This window comes from Cheilinus undulatus, linkage group 7, assembly GCF_018320785.1.
Source record: "Cheilinus undulatus linkage group 7, ASM1832078v1, whole genome shotgun sequence".
Classification (NCBI taxonomy): domain Eukaryota; kingdom Metazoa; phylum Chordata; class Actinopteri; order Labriformes; family Labridae; genus Cheilinus; species Cheilinus undulatus.
In genome coordinates, this window is record NC_054871.1 from 10289685 (window position 1) to 10295929 (window position 6245).

Sequence of the window (6245 nt, forward strand, 5' to 3'; positions counted from 1 at the left end):
GTATTGGTAAAACAAATGTTTTGATTAAGTTTGATGAAAAAAGTGTGTTTTAATCAATTCCTGTCCATTTTATCCCTCAATAAAAACACTACATTCATAAAGCATCCCTTTATTAAAATCAGTACTGCAGCTCAGAGCGTTATATACAGTGCAATGCAAGATATTTAATATATTCAAATATATGAGCTACAGATGTGTCTTCCCGTGCAACAAAACATTTGTATAAACTTCTCTTTTTATCTTCAAAATCAGAATCTGTCTTCTTCATTCTTATTATTACAGTTTAAAAAGGGACTATTTCAGAGTGACAAGCTTTTGACCCCTTGTTCCTAACATGTCATTGTTGCTGTGGAGTTGATTAGATATGTGATGTTGCATTTGTAAGCCTGCCTGTTTTTCTTTTGTGAAGTTTTTAGGTTTATGTTTGATCGAAGGAGAGCAGCAGGTGGAAGATCCAGGACCAGAAGCTCATCAGAAACAGGCTTGCAGCTGAACAACGGACATGTTTCTCTGCAGAGGAAGAAAAGTGGCATCAAAATAAAGGACAAAACCCTCCTGAATTTTTTTCCCCACTCACTTTTTCTCATACCAGCCCCTTCAACTCCACACAGAAATGATACACCTACCCTTCTCCACAGTGATGGTTGCACCATCCCCAGATAAAGTGCAAGTGTAGGAGGTGGTTTGTAGGAGTCTGTGAAGTCAGGCAGGGCCATTCTGAATCCATGAGGCTGGAGCTCCTCCATGTAAAACTCTCCAAACCGTTCCAAAGCTTTCACAGCGGACATGTTGGTGGTAATATAGACCTCTGTGGTTCCCTCATAGCTGTTCCTGATCCTGTTGGGCTTTGGAGCAATCCAACGGTCTACTCTCAGCTCGTTGTCATCTTCCACACACACTGAGATCTTATTGTTCTCTGCTGGGATCAGCCACACTGTAGCTGAATACAGAAATAGAGGTGATGATAGAGGTGCATGGGAGAAGATGTTTTGAATCTCAAGTAGAAGATACTAAATAAAAAAGTAGCCAGATATCAGGAAAAAAAATCTCACCTGGCAGCACTGCATACACAAACAGAGACTTAAGGATGATGGTGAAGCACCCATCCAACTATGAAGAAAATGAGAGAAGGAGAAAACACTTGTAGTTATCTAAATGAGGGGTGGTGCATAACTCAGTGTTAGATTATGACAAAAGAGAATGTATCAGTGATCTATTGATGCAGTCTACTAATTCAGCTCTTTCTGCCTTCCCTCCCATTGATGGATGTGTGACATATTTGAGATGTTTCATATCATGTGTCTTCAGAGCTGCTACTGGATGCTTGAATTTCCCTCAGGATTAATAAAGAGTCTATCTATTCATCCATCTATCTTTGCTTGTTATGTTTACCTGCCTCCCAGAGCAGCACCTTCACCTCCCCAATCACCGTCACATCTTTTCTTTAAAAGTCTTCCTGTGGTGAGAGAGAATAAACAGGCCAATGGCTACATTATTACACAAAAATCTCAGAAACAAATGACTACATTGAGAACTTTAGTCTTCATTATCTGCCATTTTTTATCACCTGGTTCAACCATAGCTCATATAGATCTGCTTTTACTTGCTTACATTCATTTGATAACTGATTAGACTTCTTTCTTTCCACATTCAGACTGATAGAAAAATTTAACCTTACGCGCCAGACGTCACACATCCATCTGGTAAACCTCTCATACACAGTGTTAGGGAAAGGGCAGAGCCTTTGGAAAAAAAAAAAAAACTCGGAGGTGATTGGATGACCGTTCTGTCACATCTTTACGGGCCAATCAGAGCAACAAAACATGGAACGAAGCCCCTACTGAGGAGTAAACTCCATAGAGAGCTGCATAATGGCAGCAAACATGTCAACACAACTTTTGTCGTTTTTGAAAAGAAAACAACTCACTGCTGTTCTTTGTTCTTTTAACAAAGAAATGTCAAGTTCTGATGAAACTGGCGCTTCAGCAGCACCCACGCTAAGCTCTTCTGCCATATTTGTCACTGGCCTCTTGTTGCTGCTTGCTTACGTCACGACTCCGCCGCACTCGAAAGCACTGCCCCTAGTCACTGATTGGTCCTGTCACTTTCTAACTGGGCCCAAACTGTTCGGACGGGACCTTTGCAAGATGGATTCGCCAGTGAGAAACAAGGAAACAGGTGTTTCAGCTGCTTTGCAAGGTCAAATTATATCCGACTAATACAAAAAAACATTTAATTAATCAGAAACTAAAACACAGGCAGTTCTGAATGAATGAAGTCAGCTTTATCTTTACCAGCTGCACACATTAATGCACAGATTTAGATCTAATAACTGCACAGAAACATAGTAGATGGTTTTGTGATGATTCATTCAGCACAACAGAAACTTTGACTCATTGTTTGGGCATACATCATTAAGATCATTAAGTTTGCTTTCAAAACTTCATAAAAGTAGGATAATAGAACATTCACTTGTTGTGAAGGCTACTATTACTCCTAAGTAAATATTATGACTCCTATTCTTTGCTTTAACCAGCTCTGTGTTCTTCTGCTTCTTCAGCTATCAAAGAGAGGAGTGATTTTCTTTTGCATTTTGACATGAAATATCATCCAGAATTGAGTTTCTTACCAATGAAATCTCATTCCTGCCAATTAAAAAAAGGAAAAGATATGAAAGTTAGGGATTTATTAAAAAGGACAAAATCTTGAATCGAAATTATGGGATAAAGTCATGATTATGGGAGGAAAAGTTGATATTAGGACATTAAAAAGTCAAAGTTATGCAATAAAACATCAGATTTGTGAGATACAGTCATAAATATGACCAGAAACTTAGTTATATATTCACAAACTCTGGCTTGTGTACAAGAGACTGAGAAATGACAAAGTTTTGCATTCACATCAGAAACTACATTTTTCTGCCTTTGTCCCTTTAGAGGCTCTGTAGATAAGGAGTAAAAGTATGGTAAAGTAAAGCAAAAATCTGAGATTAAAAAGTCATTATTATGAGGAAAAAGGTTGACATTATGAGGTCAAAACTGAGATAAAAAACATAATTATGAGACAGGACAAAATCAAAGCTTTTTACTCATCTCAATTATAACTTAATATCTAACAATTGTAACTTTTCATGGCATAGTTTCGACTTTTAAATCTAATATGCTGCTTTCTGCTATCTTGGAATTTCATTTTTTTTTTAATCTCACAATTTTGGCTTTTATCTCATAATCGTGACATTTTGATCTCAAAATTTCAACTTTTACCTCATAAATATGACTTTTTAACTCGTTATTATGACTTTTATCTCATGATGTGACTCACTCTCATAATTTGGACTTTTTAACATTATTTCAATTTTTATCTCATAATTAAATTTTTATCTCATAATCATTATTTTAATCTCATAATTACATTTTTACCTCATAATTATAACTTTTATTCCCAAGTTTCAACATTTACCTGATAATTATGTCTTTTCATCTCACAGTTTGACTTATATCTTACAATCACGACCTTCCATCTCATAATTTTAACTTTTACCTCATAATCGTGACATTTTTATCTCATAATTTCAACCTTTACCTCATACTAAATACGACTTTTTAACTCATTATTTCGACTTTTATGTCATAATATGACTAACTTCCTCATAATTTTGACTTTTTAACTGTTGTTTTGACTTTTAGTTCATAATGGCTTACTATCTCATAATTTTGACTTTTTAATATGATTTTGATTTTTGTCTCATAATCCTGATTTTAATCTCATAATTACATTTTTACCTAATAATTATGACTCCCCCCCAATTTCAACTTTTATGATCATTGCTTTCAATGATCACATTCCTTGTTGCATTGATAAAGATAATATTTTTGATGTCTATCTATCATCTATGACCTTTTTTAAGATAATCACAGTGGGTTAATGATTTTCGTCATAACATTAATCCCACTTCATTAGCTCTAAACCAGGGATCTTCATCCCCCTTCACACACACCCCTGCACCCCTCACCTTCCCTCACACAGCAGCTCATCCTTCGTTTCTTTCCTTTCAGTATCATCAGTAGGTTTTATTCTATTAAATCACCCGTTGACTTTTTTTTTTTTTCAATTTTAAAAACAGCTGATCACAGCCGAGGAAGTTCGACGAAGTCAATTAATTCCTGGTCAGAACCAGGGCGGGAAAGTTTGACCATAAATGAACAAACTAAAGGAGAGCAGAGGCTGACTTTTGGCAAGAGAGGTTGCAGAATAACGGATGGATATACAAGACTCACGTGATGAGAGTTTCTTTGCTGCAAGCCTCAGGAGAGAGAGAGCTAGAGGGAGAGAGAGAGAGAGAGGGAGAGAGAGAGAGAGAGAGAGGGAGAGACAAGAATAGGGAGAGAGAGCGCACACTGCACACCCTTGGCACTGATCTCCATGAATAGATATCTTGAGGGTTAATTTACGAACGTGAGGGCCAGGTAAAGTTTATGTTTGGTCAACACTGTGTCTCCATTACCTCGATCATATTTGTCATACAAACTCCGGACTGATGTGCAGAGAGAAGAAAACGAACGCTCAAAGTAAGGCCCCCCAGGGTGATGAGGCCCTTCGCATATAGGCAGAGGCGGGCCTGTTTGTGAGGAATGGGATTGATCAAGAAAACAACGTAGGCTATTCTTCAAACTTCTGCGCGCACTCTTCAGCGTCTCCTCTCACTCCCTCCGCTCGGCCTCCGGACTCTCCTACCGGCCGTCCGTCATCAGAAGCCCCCGGGGGAGCTTCTGTTCCCGGGGGGAGCCTCCTCTTCTCTCTCTCTCTCTCTCGGTCGGCTGCTGGTGGGAAAGTGACACCTCCAACTAAATGCAGCCGGATTACCATGCCAATGTGTACTTGTTAAGTACGTGCAATGTCACCCAGTTTGTAGGCTTTTTGTCATTCAGATTGAGCCTGAAATGTTTCACATCATGTATATCAGCGCGGTGTGCTGGGCGCAGAGAGTCGAGCTGTAAACTGTGCAAATTGGGGCCTATAGCGGGTATTTAACATGGTGTCAAAACACATGCAGCCTGGCTTTGCACCACACCATTGTCTGTGTAAAACCACTGTAAACAACGTGCTAATAGCTCATAGGGTGTTAAACGCTTGTGGTATTTGGAGCTTAATAAATAAGAGTAACAACAATTAAAGAAAAGGTCGTCAGAGTGTGTTTTTCTTCATTTGTGCAAAAATAAAACACACTCACTAAAGGAAATAATGCAAATACAAAGCTCTGTCACAAATGGTGTTTTTCAGATTTGGAATTACAATAGTTGCATGAAATTTAATTTCCAAAAGGCTTATTAATGGAAAACCAAAATAATTTTAACAGGAGTAGATCATAATTCACAAGATTTGTTCCCTGTCTACAAATCAGACAGACCTTTAGGTGACTTGAATGTAAAATACATGATAAACTGGACAAATAAAATGTGCACAAAAACAGAGATGTCCAGCTCGAAACTACTGTTACGACCCCTCTTAATGTTTGCATGTGAGGCAGCTTTTCCTATAATGCACATCGAAAGGAGAACTCTCATTCAGTGTGACCCCTGAACTCAATATCCTCCTGCCTATTGATGCATACATATATGTAACATCACACCAAATTACCTCCTACATCCCGCCTGCCCAGCCCATAATAATATTCCTTCACATAATCTGTCAAGTTCTGCACAAAGACACTTTACCTCCTCTCGAACCCAATTACAGGAGCAGTGGAAGAAGAAGCAGAGCAAAAGGAGGAGAAAAAAAGCGTTACACTTTGACTGGAGTAAGTGTTTATGTTTCCTCAAGGCAAATTATTTGATGCATCCTAAAGCCATGATATTTCTCTAATACCAAGCGTGTATATTCCTTTAAAGAGCGGCCTTGTTTGTTATTCCAGTGTACAAATGCATATCCCACGTCCTAATCAAAGTGGCTGTGCTGTCTCTTGAAATTAAGCACTGCACCTTTAAATTGTCAATTACTGGGAGGTTAAGTGAACTGAAGAGACCCAATGATTCAAATCAAGTGTTACAATTTGCTGCACATGGATATCTGACTTCATTTTGGCCTCAATCTCCCTGCACACAAGAGTGATTTATTACACAAAGGAACAACATAAATGTGAGGGTTCAGTCTCAGATAATCCTTGATTATTTCCTGCAAATGTGTTTATAAGTAAAGATTTTAAATACACTGATTTCATAAGTTAAGATGATCCAGAGACAAAACAG

The 6245-nt window shown here is 38.2% G+C and overlaps 1 pseudogene; it reads right to left on the minus strand.

The window, feature by feature from the left end:
* Positions 1 to 4866, minus strand: LOC121512206 (annotated as a pseudogene).
* Positions 4867 to 6245: the final 1379 nt, after the last annotated feature.